The sequence below is a fragment of the Peromyscus maniculatus genome, chromosome 18 (genome assembly GCF_049852395.1).
Source record: "Peromyscus maniculatus bairdii isolate BWxNUB_F1_BW_parent chromosome 18, HU_Pman_BW_mat_3.1, whole genome shotgun sequence".
In the NCBI taxonomy this organism is placed as follows: domain Eukaryota; kingdom Metazoa; phylum Chordata; class Mammalia; order Rodentia; family Cricetidae; genus Peromyscus; species Peromyscus maniculatus.
In genome coordinates this window covers 36,881,888-36,902,572 of record NC_134869.1, presented here as the reverse complement: position 1 = coordinate 36,902,572, position 20,685 = coordinate 36,881,888, and the positions used below count along the sequence as shown (strand labels likewise).

The following is a 20,685-nucleotide window of genomic DNA, read 5'->3' as shown; positions in this document are numbered from 1 at the left end:
ATTTTCTTCCCTCCAAACCCTCTGTTCCATCTTTCAAATTTATGGCCTCTTGTCATTGATTTATGGTTCGTGCATGCGCGTGTGTGTGTGTGTGTGTGTGTGTGTGTGTGTGTGTGTGTGTAGCTTCTGACATTATTAGAAAACATAGGCTCAAAGCAAGCTCCCTGATCTGGGTTTTACAGTCTTTCTGCCTCCTCTTTCTCAATGCTCCTTGAGCCTTAGGTGTGGGAATTGTTTTGTAGACATATCTATTGGGATTGGGCTCCACAACTCTGTATTATTGATTGGTTGTGGTTTCCTATAACGGTCTCCATCTGTTGGAAGAGAAGTTTCCTTGATGAGAGGTGAGAACTACTGTACTTATCTGTGGGTATATAGGTAGATGCTTAGAATGCACTTAGAAATTACGATAGTTTAATGAGGTGGTGGTTGTAGGTTCATCTCCAGGATCCATGACTTCTCTAACCAAGTGGTTTGTTAGGCTTTTAGTACCAGATATGATTTCCCTCTTGCTGATCAGGTCTTAAGACCAATTAGAGAATTTTGGTTACCTCCAAGGTGTTCATGCCACTATTGTGCCCTTAATATCATCGTTGTGGTTTATGGGCATCATGACTGGGTCAGACTGTTAGTTGCTTCCCTCCTTTGGAAACTTTCATGGTGCTATCTAGCACCATAAACTTTATCAGTAACTTTTATTTATGTTTTTTCCTTCTTTTTCTTTAAGCCTACAGCACCCGGAATTCCCAGGCAGTCTCCTATCCAAGTACTAACCAGGCCCAACCCTGCTTAGGCTTCTGAGATCAGATGAGATTGGGCACATTCAGGGTGGTATGGCTGTAGACGTAACTGTAGTGGGTAGCCATTCCAGCTTGGATCTGGAAGTTCCAACCCCCATTGAGACTCTGGCAACTGTCACGCCTACGAGGCGGGGCGAGGGGAGGTGCTGGAAACCTGAGAGCTGGATGGGCGAGCGCTCTCTCTGGGCACGCTCTCTGCGCCTGGACCCTGGACGGTGGAGATTGACTGTGCAGAGCTCCAGAGAACACCGCTGGATTGCGATACACCTTCCCCAGACCCCCGCAACCTATCCATTCCTTCATTTGTAAGTCATCCACTAAATAAATCTTCCTTTTAACTACGTGGAGTGGCCTTTATAATTTTCCCCAATACGTAACTTCTATTTTTTGTGTGAAAATGCACATTTAATTCTCAAAAGTAAACTTTCTGTGCTGTCATTATACTAAAAATCTCACCTATTTAATAGGTTAAATAAATAAATGATCATTTGTTTAACCTATAACTTTTGATCTATAATTCCTCTGGCATTAATTTGGTAGACAATGTGTTTTAAATGTCAATATGGCTTATGTTTATAAAAAAACTAAAACTGAAAGCACCTAATGGAAAATCAAATCTTCACAAAAATAAACCAAGATCTAAGTCCCTAAAAACAGAAATTTCTAAGTTCAGTTCCACAACGAACAGAAAAATTAAGAGAAACGTAATTCATACAAAAAATATCATATGAAAACTCAATGAACCAACATGAAATTTGGAGGAAGAAATTTCACATGAATTATCCAATCTGTTTTAAATGCAATAGCATCTATGAATCCATAAGAAAAATATGAATTGCTCAATGTAGTTTACCCCTATCAACATGCAGATTTTAAGGGCACACATCCACGACAATCATAATGAAGCTCATTACTTTGTATGCTGCTGTAATAAAAAGGATGAAAATTGAGATGCAAATGAGACCCTGTTACAAATGCCAAAATAGCAATAGCTTAGGAAACTTTCAAATTTAGGAATCTTTTTTTTTATTTTCATGTTGCATAGTATGTGTCTACAGAGGTCACTCATCACAAAATTTCTTGAATTCCTTAAACATATAACTTCATATTCCTAAAATGGCTAGCCTATTTCCTTCTATCTTGTCATCACTAAAATTTCAGTTATTTGTAAAGAGAATAGTCAGTGAAAGTGGACATGTATTATAAAAGCACCACTGATAGATACATAGATAGATAGACAGACAGACAGATAGATAGATAGATAGATAGATATAGATAGATAGATAGATATAGATATAGATAGATAGATAGATAGATAGATAGATGATTAGATATTCTGTTCATATTAATTCAGTAAAAATTTAGCAATCTGTTTATATAAAACATTTCAAAAATGTTTCCCTAATAATTAACAAAGGATTGTTAATGTCATCCTCCAGGCCAAGGGATAAAACTATTTTATAGGAATTATATGTAAGGGCTGGAGAGATGACTCGGGTGTTAAGAGCACTGACTGCTCCTCTTTAAGAGCACTGACTGCTCTTCCAGAGGACCCACGTTCAATTCCCAGCACCCACATGACAGTTCACAACTGTCTGTAACTCTAATTCCAGGGGATCTGGTACCCTCACACAGACATACATGCAGGCAAAGCACCAATGCACATAAAATAAAAATAAATAATAAATTAAAAGAAGAAACATGGTAAGTAATGTAAAACACAGCAAGATCTCAAAGTTAGATCAAGAGAATCACAAATTTTACAGATGCCATTTTAACTTGCCATATGGAAGAAGAACTTAGTGTCTGTGTCTATACATTATAGGCAGGAATAAAGGAAGGAGGTACCTTCCTGTGTGCCTACATGCACTTGGAGAAAGTATAAACTGAAATACTATCTCCTGTAGCTTCACAATATTTATAACAACTTAAAATTCATGTAACCCTTTACCCAGAACCTCCACTCTCCTTGCATCTAAGTAAAATAACAGATTGTAAAAATATTCAAGGCTGCACTGGAAATACCATACATATTTATGAACCACGTCTACTCCAAATACATCATGTTCATACATTCAATGGAATAATATACACTGTTAAAAAACACATGGAAGGTCTGTTTAAACAGATACTGAGAAGAATGCCATCTACTTAGGGAGTAATGCTCAAAGTATGGTATTTTCCTTTGTAAAAACAATATGAAGTATGTGTGTACGCTTGTAATCTTAGTGTAATGGAGAATAATTATATAAGAAATTGTCAACAGTAGATGCTCTTGGGAAAGAAAACTAGGTTGAGTGGGAGTTAGGAAAGTTTTACTTTTGATTCATTTTTTCCCACTTCTTTTGAATTTTCTATTATATAAATATATGCCTTTATGAAAAAAATCAAGTTACACTTAAAAGTGATCAAAGATGGAAAAAGCTTTCATTGATGGGTAGACAGACCCAGCTGCTCAGCCAAGTCTGGATTTAAATGTTATCTAAAATGAGCCTGAGACGCTGAATGTCAACTGGAAATAATGTCATCTCAAGTTAATGGTTCTGACTGCCTGATAAATACCAAGACGGGGTCACTATAAGCATTTGTTAAAATGAAATCATGACCAGTGTGCTTAAGCAGTTTCCTGTCTTTTCTGGGGGAAAAAAAGCCTACTCTTTCTCCCCATCTTAAATCACAGCTTTTAAACCTGTAAGTGGATAAGTAGAGCAGGAAACAGTAATTTGACAGAGGGATAGTCTACATTCTACTCCTCTCCTGCATAGCTACTGATTTCCTCTTTGGCTTTAAGTACAGCACAGTATTTGTTTCAATTCATACGTTTGGATACACACTCAGTATACTTTAACTTAATGACAGTGGATGAGCAAGTGACTTTTAGATTAGCTAAAGAAAACTGTGAAGTCTGTGTTTCCTTGGTGGGTTAAGGCTCACTGTGACTTGTGTTAGGGGTGTTGCCACCATGATAAGACCCTGAGTCTACCTGACCTTCTTATTAACCAGAATGCTAATGTGTGGTTTTTGTACTGAGCAATATAAAGGATGTTTTTCCTTCTATGGAGAAAAAGGATCTTTCTGGGTCTCCCCCTCCTCTGCAAAAATCAGTTTAAGTACTTCAATTATACCCATTCATCTCTATAACAGAGACAGTACTTTTACATTGAAAACCCAAGACATCTCTGATAAGGTAATAGAGATATTAGTTAAAATATTCCTGAGAATCATATTTTCTGCTTGTGCTGCTGATACAAATTTTTAATATGAATTCCCCCCCCCACACACACACACAAAATCTCTGAAAATATAGCGTCTGCTCATTTCCTCTGTTGGTTTGACACCCACTCACCCTCATTCAGTAGGATTCACATTCTCCTGATCTTGTAACTCCTTATTTCAACTCTCTTCAATATGTCACTCAATGGAATCTACAGGCAGCAAGCCCCCTTACTGATCATGGAGCTCTTAACATCATCACTTCCATCCCTTATCTCTCCCTGCTTCAAACACCTACTGCTACATCAGCATCCAAGTGTTGGCCAATGACTTGCAGCATTGGCCTGCACGTACTGTCTTCCTTAATGAAACAGATCATAAGAGTCCTTGCTAGCCACACTTAAAACACTCGTTTATTAAGTGAATTAACACTGGAAGGAAGAATAGAGTCCAGACTCAAGAAGAACTGGATATTTAATGTGATAGGGTGAATGGTTCAGACGACAATACAGTAGGGACTGAACGGCGGGTTTTCATTAGCTACACTGTGACAGCATACTTAACAAAGATGGGCAAACCAACTGGGCTATGTGGTCCCTTGCTTGCATTTCAGACAGGGACTTTGAAGGCTAGAAATTCTGTTTCAACCTCTGCCCACACCAAGCTAACATGCCGTGAGTGCAATCAAGTGGCATGTTGCGCCTAGGTAGCGTTACATGAACATGAGAACAAACTCCAGATTAAAGGATACGGCAGCCTTCCTGTGTTTTGTTTCCTAATATTAAAATCGAAGTGCTGTATCAACCACTGTAAGCATAGCCGATGGCCCCATGAACACCATGCTGATCCAGAATAGAAGCTCCCGGACTCCAGACAACACAGTTGGCTGCCCTGGTGCCCTTGCCATCAGAAGGTAAGCCATCAACCAGGTGGCCTTTTGATGATTAGAATCAACAAAATGAACTGGCAAGGACCACTGTGACAGGACCATGAGGAACCTCCACAGCCTTTAGAAACTGGAGGTTTGTCCTGAGGAGAGCCTTGTGATAAAATACCAGGATGATATTTTTTTTCTGCTTTATCTACCATTAGTAGATTAAGCTTTGTATTTTCTCATGGACTGAGTGTTTTCTTGGATGCAATGTATTATCTGCAACTACCAGTAGGATTTGAGAGTGGAGCATCAGGCTAGGAAAAGGGTGACATTTCACTTGATGAGTTTGATCTTCTTGGCAAAAGTTGATGTGACATACTGTGAGGCACAACTTTGCTAGGCATGCGATTTCTAAGGTTGGTTTCCATTTATTTCAATTCCATCCTCATCAATCACTAGAAGGAATCAAACCCAAGATCCTAGACTAGATATGAGTGGGAAGAAGGTGAAATACATTCTGGCAAAATAAATTGTTTTGATGTGGTTGGATATTACACTTTTGCTGAAACTATTTGGTATTCATTCAACCATGTTTTCAATCCTGCCTCTTAAATATTATTCCATTCCTGGAATCATAAGTCTCTTCTGAGTTTGGTAGATTCTTAAGTTAACCTGGCCAGATAACATAAGAGTTGTAGTTTTACATGCATAATTTTTTAATCATTATAAAGTTAAAATATAAAAGTATTTTTACCACTAAGAATAACATTACTTCACAAGGAGTATTTTTATTCCATTTCATTAACATTAGTGAAGGAACTCCATCTTTGGTCAGTTTTTAAAATATTTATTTATTTATTCATTTATCTTGAGACAGGCTCTCATGTAACCCAGGGTAGCCTCAAATCTACTCCATATCTGAGAATATCTTAAACTACCAATCCTCAAAGTGATGATATTGCAGGCATGGGTCATCATGTCCAGATAAACTGTTAGTCTTAACAGCAGAAAAAATGATAAGAATAGTTTTAAAAGAGAGTGTAGAGCTAGAGTAAACCTAAGAACATGAATCTACATAGAAAACAGCTACTGAATACAGGACCCCGTAAAAGACAGGTTATATGTAGTGTTTAATTTTGTCCTTAAAACAACCAGAGGAAATGCATTGTGAAACCCTTATTTTGAAGGTAGCAGAATTAAATTTTAATGAATTTAACTTTCTTAATGACACAAAATAAATAATAAGATATCTGGTACTTAAATAGATGTCTAGCTTTAGCTCCTGTAACTTAGTATGCTATGAGGAAAATGAGATTTCAAAAATGATCATTAAATAAAAGAGCATTATGGGATATGCAAGATGAATGAGCATCTTAAAGTCAATAAAAAGTACAGCCAACACTTCCTACCTTTCATGTGTGGCAAACAGTTACTTGTGGTGGTATTGTGTTCCCCAAAATATTGTGTACCCTAATAAACTTATCTGGGGTCAGAGACAGAACAGCCACAATATTAAACATAGAGGATAGGTAGTGGTAGCACGCACCTTTAATCCTAACATTCCAGAGGCAGAAATCCATCTGTTCAAGGATACAGCCAAGCATGGTAACTCACACCTTTAATCCCAGAAAGCGAGCCTTTAACCCCAGGGAGTAATGACAGAAGGCAGAAAGATATATAAGGTGTGAGGACCAGAAACTAGAAGCATTTGTCTGGTTAAGCTTTTAGGTTTTGAGCAGCACAGTTCAGCTGAGATCCATTTAGATATGAGGACACAGAGGCTTCCAGTCTGAGGAAGCAAGATCAGCTGAGAAGTTGGCTAGGTGTGGTTAGCTGGGGCTTGTTCTGTCTCTCTGATCTTCCAGTGTTCACCGCAATAAGTGGCCTCAGGTTTGATTTTATTAATAAGACTCTTTACGATTCATACTACAGTTACCCATGCTAATGTTATTTAATTTTACCTCAACTAATGGTACATGAATCATTTTTGAGATGGTATCCATAATAACTCAGTATAAAGCTTAGCCAGCCCTGATGAAACTTAGTTCCTAACATATGTTACTATACTTAGTCATACCTCTAGACAGATATTGATGTCATGATTTTCCCATAAATAATTAGGTAGTAACAACACAAAACTTAGCACTTCATTTCACAATGTTGATAGGCCTGTTATTTAAAATAAACACCTGTTTCAGTCCTTAACTTCTGAAATTATCAGCAGGTACTAACTAGATTGTTCTTTAGTTAATCATAAAGTCTAAACTAAGTTGCCCTTAGCTTAGATATTAACCTGGATTTTACTATGGAATTTAATATAACACAATATTAACATCAATTATGTGCTGGATGTTTCCAGATCATAAAAATCTCTCATAAATGCTAAACTGGCTTGGTCATGTAAGGAATGAACTTGCACCTGGTGTAGGTAATTGTTTTGTAGATCTACGTACAGCAAGGACACTACTATGCTATCATTTCTGCCACCAAATAGGAATCTTGAAACTGTAGAGCTCCAGTCTCTAGCCTTTTCTTAGGTGTTCTTCTCTACACTTTAGTTACAAGATCACCATTTCCTAACAATTCCGAAGGTAGACCATAAATTATAATGCTGCACCTTATGAAAGGTCAGTGCCAACTACACCACCATTTAAAAAGTAATTATAACCTGCCATTCCAAGATCGCAAGGTTAAGGTTGGCCTGGCTCTTCACAACTGTGGACATCTAAAGAACATTTGCAGGGAGGGTGTCTTACATCTTTCACTGTTATTTTATTTTCAGTCCTTGAAACAGCTCATCAGGTCAAAAGTATAAAAAAGGCCTATTCTAAAAGGAAAAGGCAGAAATATGCCACCTCCTGTGTAAGGATAAAACCAAAGGACAAGCTCACAGCCTACGGAAATTGCACAAGATGCACCAAGGGACAAACAATCCCAGACTATTTTAGTACTGGCAACTGGTTAGCTTCCAGAAAGATCAGTGTTGAAGTGTCCTTCGGCAGTGATTCCTCAATGAATATTTACTACTATATGAAATATTTAATGAGATTAAAATACAATCAATTGATAGATTCCTTTACATTAGTACAATACAGAGTTATATAAATTAGCCAAAAAAGAAACCAGACACTATCAGCTTACAGATCAATATCATGTCTCCCTTTTCTATCACTCCCACTACCAGTGTTTGATATGGTTAGTACCTCTTTCTGAACTTTGACGAATGTAGCTTATCCCACATTTGTAGTAGAGAGGGCCTTAGCTTTAGGGCAGGACAATCCTACTCTCTCAGCCTCCTGACTTCTGGGACGATAGCAAAAAAGTCCCCATAGCTAGAAAAATTACTTTCAGGACCCAGAGAGCTCGTTCAGTGGTTATGATACTTGCTGCTCTTTCACAGGAACCCATTTCAGCTTCAATTCCTGGCTCCCACATGGTGGTTCCCAATCATCGGCAAATCCTGTGACAGGGGAACCAGTGTCCTTTCCTGGCTCTGTGGGCACCAGACAGGTAAGTGGTGTATGGATATGCATTCAAACCAAACACTCACACACATTAAATAAAATTTAGAATTCAAAATGTTTTATAGGGAATATAAGTGACCAATAACTTTATCAAATCAGGTGAAGTGTTCTTAGCTATGGGGGAAATGAAAATCAAAACTGCATCAAAGGGAGATGGCTTGGGAAGTAAAGTGCCCACCACACAGTCATTACAACCTCAGTTCAGATTCCCAGCACCCCTGTCAGTCCAGGCATGGTGGCATGCATCTGGACTCTGACACTGGAGGAATCAGGAGCCACTAGAAGTGCATCCCATGGTCTTGCTGGCCAGCCAGTCTAGCCAATTAGTGAACACCAGGCTTGAGGAGAGAAACTGTCTCAAAAAAGAAGACACATATTGACCACTAGTTTCCAAACACACACACACACACACACACACACACACACACACACACACACACACGTACACAGACACACAGGTACACAGACACACAAGCACACACACATAGACACACACAGACACTCAAACACACACAAACGGTATATACAAAAAAAGTTTTTAAATACCTGTATTGATATTACTCCAATCATAATTGCTGTCAACCAGGAAGCAAGGGAGGTGACATGGGCGAAGGGTTGAAAGGGGGAAAGAGAGTGAAAAAAATCTGGTAATTGTATTTTAAAGTATGTTAAAAAGAAAAAGAAAAGGAAAAAATAAATGCTGGAGAAGAAACAGGAGAGAAGGACCTTTTGCTCACTTGGGTAAGAATGTAAACTAAGCCCGGGGGGTGGTGGTGCATGCACTCGGGAGGCAGAGGCAGACAAATCTACAAAACGAGTTTCAGGAAAGGCACAAAGCTACACAGAGAAACCCTGTCTCGAAAAACCAAAAAAAAAAAAAAAAATGTAAACTACTAAAGTCACTTTGGGGCTCAGCAATAAATTGACTTAAAGAAAGAAAGTAGAATTTCATGGACCAGATGTGCCACCTCTTGAATGTCAGAAGAATCATTGTTAACAAACAATAGAGACCCTTGTCCACACATATGGATAGTGTCACTCCTCACAACAGACAATTATCAAGTCAGCCCAGGTGCCCATCTGAGGATGAATGAATAAAGAATGCACACACACACACACACACACACACACACACACACACACACACACACTCGAGAGTGGGAGGGAGGGGAGTAGGAGACAGAGAAAGAGAGTCAGTGATTCTCAGTCATAAAGGAAAACACAGTTATGTCACTTGTTAGAAAATGAGTGGAAATGAAGAATTAGAGGTCATCCTGCTAAAGGAATATGCTAGCACCACAAAGACAAGCATCATACTTTCTGTCATTTGTGCAATAGGTGAACAGATAGATATAGATTTACAAATTACACAAACGTACATAGAAATGATAAAAGTAATAAGAGGACGATGAGCAGTGAGGAATGAGAAGGGGAGGTTGGGAGGGTGAGAAAGGGTGACAGAGGTTCTCACTGTGATCAAAGTCCATAACATTCATATACGGAAATGTAAGAATACCGCATCTCGTTTTTGAATTTACAAGCTCATCTTAGCCTCAATAAAGTCTGTACCCTCCCCTGACCATGTCCCCAGTACTAGCCTTTAAATGGAAAGAGATAATTGAAATATTAGCTTGTGGATACACAAAACACATATCTAACCTCATTTAGAATTTTTTCTCTGAGTGTGGAGACTGAAATGGTTAAATATCAGACAATTACAGTAGCTAAAATTGAGTGTAGAAATGTTGTCTCTAATCCTAATCCCACAGATAATCAAGACACACATTTCTGAGATGGAGGTCTTCTCTGCCCCTTTGAGATCATGGGGATATTAAGTCTTAGACTACCAACAAAATAGCGATTGAAAAAAGATACAAACATCCCTGTCTTGCCAGCATTTGTCCTTTACTCTTTAATTCAAGAGCCCCTCAGCATCAAAGAAATAACTCATCTAATTTAGGAAACAAGCAAACAGCAAAGTGTTGGAGAAGGTCCCGTGTGTGTGTGTGTGTGTGTGTGTGTGTGTGTGTGTGTGTGTGTGTGTAAATATATCTCCCTTTGCATCAGAGATCCCTTAGATTTTAATAATTACATCTTCCATACACTTAAAACAAGAACCAAAGCAATCAACATATCTGGCAATCTCAAGTAGCACATCAGATATATTTTTCTTTTTACAGGACCCAGTAATAGTATGTTTCAAAAAACACTTTTTAAAGGTTGTATTATCAGTACTCAGTGCCTAAAGTCTCTAGGAAGGAAACATATTTTGTACACATAATAAGCAAATTAGAAGGTATTTTTCTTAGTCAAATTGTCTGTTGAATCAGACATCATGAATAATATAACTTGAAGAACTAGACTAATCAGAATGTATTATTCAATACCTTGATTTGGAACTCTAAATCAAAAACAAGAAGTTAAAAATAAAAGCTAATGTCTCCTTAAAACAATCTAGAACTGCAATGTGCATCGTGCATGTTGGAGCCTGAAGGCAGATCGGCAATCAAATCTGCTGCAAGTACTTAGTCTGGTTCTATCGATGTCACTGTCATCTGCATATGTCTGACTATGCCTTTGTGCCCATGTAGTACGTGTTTACCCCTACTTTCGGAATAAATTGCTCTATTTCCCGAAGCAACCATTACATAGCAAGTGATTGCTCAATATATCACCGAGGCCTAAAGAAAGAATATGCACACAACTCAAAGCCATCTGCTCTCCCAAATGCTGTTTACTGAGTAAATAAGGATTCATTTAATCTGTGGATGTGTATAAACTGGTCAGGTGAAGAAAGGAATGTTGAACATAAAAAGTGAATCTTTTCACATACCCGTGGGTTACTCATAACAGGGTCATTGAACATAAGGCTCTTGGAGCTCCTATATTTATTGTTTGCTCACATCAATGCTAATAACATCGACTGTATGTTGTGTACGTGAGTGATCCCACATCCCTGTAGCACTCCAATTATGAAAACAATTAGTAGCGTCAGCCACAGCAATGGCAAATACTCTGAAGGCTTTGTCGATGCATGGAGTAGTGTAGTTGTCTTTTCATGTAGTCTTCAAGGTGAGGAAGAGGATAGTATCGTGTTCATTTTAGAGATGAGAATGAAAGAGATTGAGGAGTTTGTAGATAACATAAAAAGCAGTGAGTACAGAAAAGAGTATAGTCAGTCTGAACTAAGTATCACTACTCATCAGAATTGTGCTGGGTTCTCACCTCCTGATAAAACAGGAGGTTAAAAATGCTGCCAATAAACTCAAGGCCACACACATGCTCTTCGGTGTTCTGCACTGCAGGTCCTCTGTCTCTTTATTTGAATGAGGAGAATAAAGTATGGGAAAGAAGAAGCTCTCTTCAGTATTTAAAACTGAAAAGTTATTTGATTTTTAGTAATGACAACTGTACACTCTGAAAATTTTTTTTTCATGTTGTATAATTTGACCACAAACCTGTTAAAATGTGGTGGACAGAGAGAAAAAAAAAAAAACCAACAATAACAACAAAAAAAACAGATTGGAAAATAATAGCCTAGTAGATAGAATAGCCCTGGTGGGGGGTAGTCTTTGACATGTAAAACTTACTTGTGGCAAACAAACAAGAAACTTAATTATTTTAAATAAATGTAGTCTTACTCAAGTGAACCATCTTCTTCTGAATTGAGACATTATGTCCACCAAGGAGTAGGAAGTCTCATGAGACTCATGAAACAAGCAAGCTTTTCATGTCTAGAAAAGTAAACCAAGACTGACAAGACTGTGAGTTTATAAGCAGAAAACTGATGAACTCAGAGATTGACCAGCCAACCTCTCTGCCTACAGGTTGTGCAGAGAATATCAGGGCTGTATTCTCCCTTATAACCACCTTAATAACTTAGAACACTCATGGTTCACCAAGTGGGACTTTGGTGGAACATTACTTTGCTCAGCTATGGGTTCCCTACCTGGATTGAATAGACATGTGTGTACCATGTCTCCTCAGGAAAAGTCTCACACAGCACTTACACACAGAAAACTCAAAGCATACCATTAGATACTATTAGGAATAATAAATTCAGCAAAATTTAAAGGATATAAAGTTATCACATAGATATCACTACCATTGTGACAGGCCAGAAATCAAGAACAGAATCTGACTTTGAACAGCTACAGCAATTTCATAAAGTATCCAGGTATAAATTTAACATAAATGAAAATAAACATTTCTCAAAGATGGAAACTATAAAACTTTGGTGATAGAAACTGGACTCAAAAGAATTAAAAGGCATAGAGTACAGAAGAGTTTTAGGGAGGAAATGATGGAGAAAGATTGGTCAACAGCTACAGTAGATTAATACTGTTAGTATCCACACTACCCAAAGTGATACAGTCATTGAATCTACTATCAATATCTCAATGATACTCTTCACAGAACTATGAAAAAGTCTAAAATGTGTACAGAGCTTAAACATCTTGAATAACCAAAACCATCTCATGGAACAAAAACAAGGGGCATTATACCACCTGACTTCAAACACACAAAATGCTGTGTGTGTGTGTGTGTGTGTGTGTGTGTGTGTGTGTGTGTGTGTGTGTGTGTGTTGGGGGTATTGGAGATAAAGCTCAACAGTTAAGAGCACGTGTTGCTCTTACAGAATATTCACTTCTCAGCACCCACATGCTTAGCTGGTGGTGACTCACAATTCTCTGTAACTAGATTTCAGAAAATTTGATGCCCTCTTCTTGTCTATGAGGGCAGTAGGCATACACACAGTGTACAAACTACATGTAGTCAACTACATGTGCACCCATGCACACAAAAAAATGAATAATTTTAAAGCTGTGATAATCAAAACAGTATGGCACTGACATTTAAAAAATTAATTCACAGACCATTGGAATCAAATAGAAATTATAGAACTCTTACATCTCCAGCTGACTGATCTTGACAAAGGTGATAAGAAATAAAAACACTGAACAATTTTTCAGTAAGTGATACTAGGAAAAGTAGCTATTCTAAAAGTAAAACATGACCTTTATCTCCCACTAGCTATAAACCTAATGGCCAAGTAAATTAATTAGATGTAAGATATAGTTATTTATAGAATTAATTAGACATAACTACTGGGAAAGGATAATAAAAAAAACTTCAAGATACTGGAATAGAAAACTTTTGTTTCATAAGAACCACAGACCATGGAGTGCACATGCATGTGGGCACACACACACACACACACATACACACACACACACACACACACACACACACACACACGAGAGAGAGAGAGAGAGAGAGAGAGAGAGAGAGAGAGAGAGAGAGAGAGAGATTGAGAAAACCAACAAAACCCATTGAAACCACAGTATCAAAACAAAGCTGCAGAGGAAGCCATCATCAGTATAGCACTGAAGACTACTTCAGAGGTACGAAATGGTACACCCAAGCTGTGCTTCCAAGATGGAGTTTGCTGCTGTAGCAAGGGAGGAGAAAGCAAACCCAGAGTGAGGCATTGCCTCGCATCAGCAAGAGTGCTGTCATAGGAAATAAAAGGGACAGGAGGTGCCACGTTACAGGAGGGGCAGGAATTTTATACACTGTTGGAAGAAATATATATTACTAAAGATTTTATGGAAAAAATACATGCTATTTGATCCAAAACGCTCTGTGTCCAAAGGTATTGAAATGGTGTGCTGGAGAAACACCTAGATTCAAAACGAGATAGACAAAAATGCAGGGCCTGTGACATGAGGTACAAAGCTGCATTTACATTGGTGAATACCTTGATTTGAGGGTTTGTTACAGCAGCTAATAGCATTACCCTGACTAGCATCTACTGCACACACAGATCTTTCCTGTTTGTTCACAGTTTTTAACAATGTCAAATCTCTAATGGTATGCAGAATAAAAACGCGTGAGTGTCACACTCATGGGAAGCACGTGCATGTCAGATGACATCACCTGCCTTTAGAAACTGCAGTGAGGGATGTGGGTGTTTCCTTTCATCTGGTGAAAAACTGATCAATTCCAAAAATCCAATTGTCCCCCTCTTCTACCAACCACGCTAACACACACACACACACACACACAGAGAGAGAGAGAGAGAGAGAGAGAGAGAGAGAGAGAGAGAGAGAGAGAGAGAGAGAGAGGCAGAGAGACAGACAGATAGAGAGAATCAATCATTCTCTGAGATGTTTGCCATTTATCCTGGATGAGTTGCTCACACAGCCAGAAACTATCTCAAAAAAATTCAGCCTCCCAGAAGAAAGAAAATGAGCACACTGCCACTTAATCATCAAAACGAGCGGATAAAAAATAAGACTGTGAAACATAAACCTTGTCCACCCCATAGGAATACAAAAATAGGAACCATAAAGCAAAATGGGCGCTGATTAACCAGAGGAGCTCAGGCCTGCGTCTGATAAGGGTGTGACGATGATTCAATGGCTAAGCTGTTTAGAACAGAGCCGGTCCCAGTGGGAGATAAGAGTCTGTGCAAAGCTTCATTAAACCCAGCATTCCTGCCGTCAGGGTGGGTCTAAAGAAACACCCATGATACCATCAGTGCAGCAGTTCTGTGTGACAAACAAGCAGAGTCCCTGTATCCTTTCAGCAGCAGCCCATGGAAAGGAGAATGGTAATAGAGTTACATAACCTAGCCTCTAATTTGGGAAGCTACCTAAAACATAGTCATTGAAGCTACCCTGTCTTCAGACCTCCATGTGACTTCCAACATTTTCAAAAAGACGATTCCTTAATAAAGACAAGACGAGTTAAAGTGCATGTACGATCATATAAATTCAAAATTGATCAAATTCAAAAGATAACCTCATCGAGGCACATATATCACAAGGAACATCATGGAGAATGTTGAATTTAGGGTGTGTGTATGCTTTGTAGTCCCTGCAGAAACTTGTATCTAGTAGCTGGAAAACTATGCTTTTAGAAACCAGGGAGATGGACAGGCACAGACCTTATGTGGATAGTAGGCAAGAACAACAACCAAGCTTTTGTTTTGCACATGTAGATCATGGCCATCTTTGTTAGCGTAACCTAGACAATCACAAAGAGCAGCCACCTAAGGACTGCAGGCTCTTGACTTTGCGGTGATTATCAGGACCCACATGAAATCACCTGAAGCATCAATGTCTCTTCAGAGTTGCCAGAGTCTTCCATGTTAAGGATGGAGGCTCTTCAGCTAGTGAACTACTGGTCTGCTAGAATAAAGACTCCTTACTTCAAGGTGCCTAAAGAAACATTATTAAAATCCAATGTTGGGTTTCACTATTATTTCTCTTCTAGCAGACATGAAATAGAAATTGAAATTCTGTATTTCTAACAAGGGTCCAAATGATGCCAGTGCTGACCCAGGGATCGCGTTCCAGGAATTGTCATAATAAAATTTTGGATTATAAGTGAGAATGTGTGGAGATTATTTCATGTGGTCATAATAAAAGTACATATGCTAGGTGTTTGGTTTGTTTTTGAGACAGTAGGGCAAATTAACCTAACTCACTATGGACTCCTAACGATCTTACCTCCACCTCCCAAGAGTTGGGACTATGGGTGTACACGTCAAGCCTGGTTAACGATGTTTTTCTAATTCTCCAGTTATCTCCCCTAAAGCAAGGAGAATGTGATCATTTATTGAAACTATATTTTTAAAAACCTGCTATTTTTGTCTTTGATATAAAAAACATAGATACCTTAGCTAATGTATGACAGTATTTAAATGAAAAGCACACAAACCATTTGCCCTAACATAACAAACAGCTGGCTTGTGTTAAACTGAAAAGCACTGAGGAAATTAAAATGTACTTTGATGAAGTCTTGTTCACCGAATCTCATCAGATAGCGTCTTCCATGGTGGGTCTTCACAGCATCAGAAGAGGATCCAGGGCAAATGACAAGAGAGTGAATGACTCCCCAAATCACAGTTCTTTAAGTTGGAAGGTTATAACCATTCTGGGAGTGGGCTTCAGGCCTCTTGTAGGTCAGGATTTGACCTTCCTATATTTCTTAATCTTGCTAAAATGTGAAATTCCAAAAATGTTATAGATTTATTTTCAAAGGCTCAATCTTTCTAAAGCTGCTGTTTCTAGTCTGAAAAACTCATTGATTAGAGTTATGGTAGATATCTATTGCCTTAGTGAACTGTCTTTTGCTTTCAAGGTGAATCCCAATGCCAGTGCTGTAGAAAGATACTCAGAATACTCATCCAAAATAGACCAGCCTGATAATTTTTCCTACAGCTGCCTCTGAAGGGGACTTAATTGGTCTTGCTTCCTAGTCACTGCAAAGGCAGATGTTAAATGACCAGCCACTATAGGAGGTCCTCCCTCCTACTTTAAAAGAACAACTTGAAATTTCGAAATGACTAAAAAAACGAAAAAGACATTTTCAAAGAGGTTGATTACCTAGTTATGATTCATTTCAATGGCTGTTTTTAAAGCCTGTTCATCTTATGAAGGAATGAGAAATTGAAGAACAGCATTGATAAAGATATGAGATGAATAATAATGACATTATAAATAATAAAGCCCATGAAAGGCTTCATTAAGTACACTTTGTCTGCATACAGTTCAGTATGCCCCCCCGCCAAGGCTTCTATGGTGCAAGTTTGGTACGTTGATGTTGAGGTGTGACGCTTAGGAGAGAGTGGTTAGGTCATGAGATCATTGACCTTGGAAGGGATGAGTGTTGTTCTCATGGACTTGTAAAATTTCCTGTGAAAGCAGAGTGATCTTGATGCCACAATCTCTCTAGCTTCCTAGACAGATTCCCTTACACACAAAGTCCCACTGTTGTGCATTTATCACCACTCTATGATATTCACATATGAACCTAACAAAGGCCAATTATATGTGGGCATCATGTTCTCTAATTTTCAGAAATGTATCCTAAGTGAATCCTTTTTTTTCCCATAAGGCATGTAGTTTGAGATAATGTGTTCCAGTAACAGGAAATGGATGACTAAGACAACTTCCTTTGGACATCTGGAGTGGATTTTAAGACTAGATCTCAGATCTCAGTGTCTTTTGTAACTCAGACTGGCTGTGAACTTTGCTATAGAGCTGTTGATAAGGACTTTGACTCCTGAACCTCCTGCCTCCACTTCCTAAGTGTTGGGATTACAGGCATGTGCAGACTAGTACCACTTCTTTACCAAGAATGGGTTAACTGAAACAAGGAAGTATTTTCATTTCCTAGAGTTTCTGGATGTGCATCTCAAATTCACAGAGCCATGGAATTTGAATAAAATATATGACCTCTCCAAAAGTTTGCAAAGCAAGATCATGGCTACTGAAGGCATTTCAACATAATGAAAGCATTTGGGGAGAGCATTTTTGTCACTATTGAAAACTAAAAATGTGCACCTGGATTGTAAGCTGCAGAGCTATATTTTTTTCATCATTATGAAAAGCTTTTTAAGATTAAAGGAAATCATCTTCAATTTCATCTGTAAGAAGGTAGAGGAAGAAGTAGGACACAAGAAAGTGTAGCAAGGGAGCAAAAATAGCAACACTGAATAAAACCAGAAGCCTGGAGCACGGACATATTACTTATTCATTTGACAGTCTCTGGAATCAAACAGGAATTACATGTTCTGAATACATCAAATATTAGAATTTCCCAGGGATCACAAAATTGAGAAGGAAGGCAGAAGCAATGATCATATTCTACCCTAAGATGAACTTGGGGAATTATTCTTGCTCGAATGGACATGAATGAATTCTATTACTAACAATCTGTCCAAATTCTACTCCTTGTCAACAAGTACTTTAAAATGTAAGAAACCTCATGTAATGCAAGTTATCTATACTGGTTTTAGATATTCCATGACACAGTCAATGTTATCAAGATGAGACATTAATTTCATCTTCATTTTTTTGTGAATGCCGTACTGAGGATCCAAACCAGGACCACATGCACATTACTTAACTAGCCAAGCCACCTTTCACTGAGCTATTTTCCCAGCCCAAGTATCACAGTTTGTGATACAACTTGATAACTATTACCATTTTTTCTAAATATGAAAGTAGAAATGATTATACTAGGGTTCGCAATACTTACCACAACAAAAATATTAACACCTGAAACCAGGGGTCTTGCTGTAGGTGGTGAGTGCCACGGACTCCTAAGGACGCACTGGCAGGACTCTCTAACCATTTCAAGAGGTCTGGTGGGAACGCCAGTCACAGCCACCGGTTACCAATGGAACTGTTGTATAGACTTTGCCATCAGCCTCACTACTTGCGAAAACTGCCAAGCTATGCTGAAGAGGAAACAGGAAATGAGGAGGAATCCTGAAGTGGCACAGTAGTTGTGGCACACCCCTACAAGTCTCTGACTGTCTCAAATCCCTTTCTAGAACAACTAATGACAAAGCAACACAATATACAACCCTTCGAGTCCTCAGAACATTGGTAAGGCTGCCAGTGGAGTGGCTCCATTTCTCCAGTTCTGAAGATGAGATGTGACTGAAGCATGGCAGCCAGAACACTCATGGCCCCTTAGGGATGGATCTCTGCTTGGGAGCAGGCACCTGTATCGAGGTAGGTCAAGGGAGTGGATTGAAGGTGGAAGAAGGAACCAAACTGAAGCCATTTTGGATAGAACTTCCATTTTAAACAAGAGCCAAAGAAAGTCTCTAAGTTCCCAAGACCTCCCCAGACGTCACTGGGCAACTGGTATTATTGACATCCGGGTTGGCAAGGCGAGACAAGAATGGTGGACGAGCTGCCCCGCCACACTTGAGTAAACCAACCAATGAGAACAGGATAAGTGTAGCACAGGGAAATATCCTAGGAAAGCCCCTAATCCCTGGCTCCTGATTGATGAGAAGTGTAACTGTAACTTGGCACAGATGTTTGCGCTTATCAGCCTTAAAAGCTCTGTAACATTCTGGCTTGGGGTTGCAGTTCAGCTGCCAAGTCTGTTCTATGGCCCTGATCAATCAGTAGCATCTTGATGATTACAATAAATTTTTATCATCTACATTGACTTGGCATGTGATTTGTGTGGGTTCCAAGCAGACCCCGTGACGAAGGCATACTGGAAAAACAGAGAGTGAACTTCTTTTCATTCCACTAAGATCCCAAAACTGAAAAGACAATTCATCTTGGAGAAACTAGCAGAACAAACTCATGTTTAATTAAGTCAATACAAAAGATTAAGAATGAGAAAATGAGAAATGTTTAAACCTTTGAGCAGTGGATAGTGCCTTGCTTTGTTGTTTGAGCCCATAAGCAATGCTATGTAACAGACAATGTATGCTACTAACAATGAATTGTTGGTTGCTATCACTCCCAGACAAAGTGTCTAAAAATATCATTATTCCTTTATGTTCTGAAATTAAAATCAGAATCACTATTCCTGTAATAGCAATGCTACCTAAAAAGATGATATGGGTAAGCTTTGGAAGAAAAAATGTTTCCATGACTTTAACAAAACAGCAGACATGTCACTCTTTAAATCCATTTAAAAATACCAAGCCATAATTATCAGAATGTATTATTGCAATCCCCATTGTATAGTTGAAGAAAATGAGGGTAGGTTAAATAATATACCCAAGGCCACATGGATCCTAAGTAATAAAGCTGGAGAGAGCATCTGGGATCTGGGCAATCTGGTACTATAATTCTCCTTTTAACCATTATGTAGAACATTCAAGAAGAAAGAAAGAAAGAAATAGAATGGACCCCAATGGTATTTACTCACTCTCCAAACTATTTCTAACAAGAAGAAATATGAACTTCTTTTGAAAGCCCACTGTTTTTATCTCAAAAGTGCTGTTCCTTCAACCCAGAGACCCTCAAAATTTTGTGTAAGGAAGAGGTAAAAATCTTTGCTATCATAAAGTTGAATGACCATAGGAAATGATTGACTTGACAGCATATTGGGATGATGCTGACAGACACCAGGAAGGGTGTATTTATGGTGTTTGTGCTAGTATCAAAGCATTTAACTATTTGTCAAAGAAAGCTACTTAAAGTACAGAGCAGGCCAGTTCATTCAAGACTGAAATTTTTGCTTAGTTCAGTCAGGAAAGTTTGATTGAATCAGCAGAATAGAGCTCCTTTGATCTCCAGATCCTTCAAGGTCTACAGTTCCATGACAACCAACTATTTGAGAATAGCACTTATCTCCTACCATTGTGGGCACCAAATACAAATGTGCCAGAGTGAATTCCTACCCTTCATCCTGTGAGGCTCTTTCTCTGTGTATGGGTGGAGTAGACTATAGATTCTTCATCATTACCGAGCACTAGTGGTGAGGTCTTAGTCAGCCATAC

At 38.6% G+C, this 20,685-nt stretch overlaps 1 pseudogene; it reads right to left on the bottom strand.

The window, feature by feature from the left end:
- Positions 1–725: 725 nt before the first annotated feature.
- On the bottom strand, positions 726–845 carry LOC121823855 (5S ribosomal RNA; annotated as a pseudogene).
- Positions 846–20,685: the final 19,840 nt, after the last annotated feature.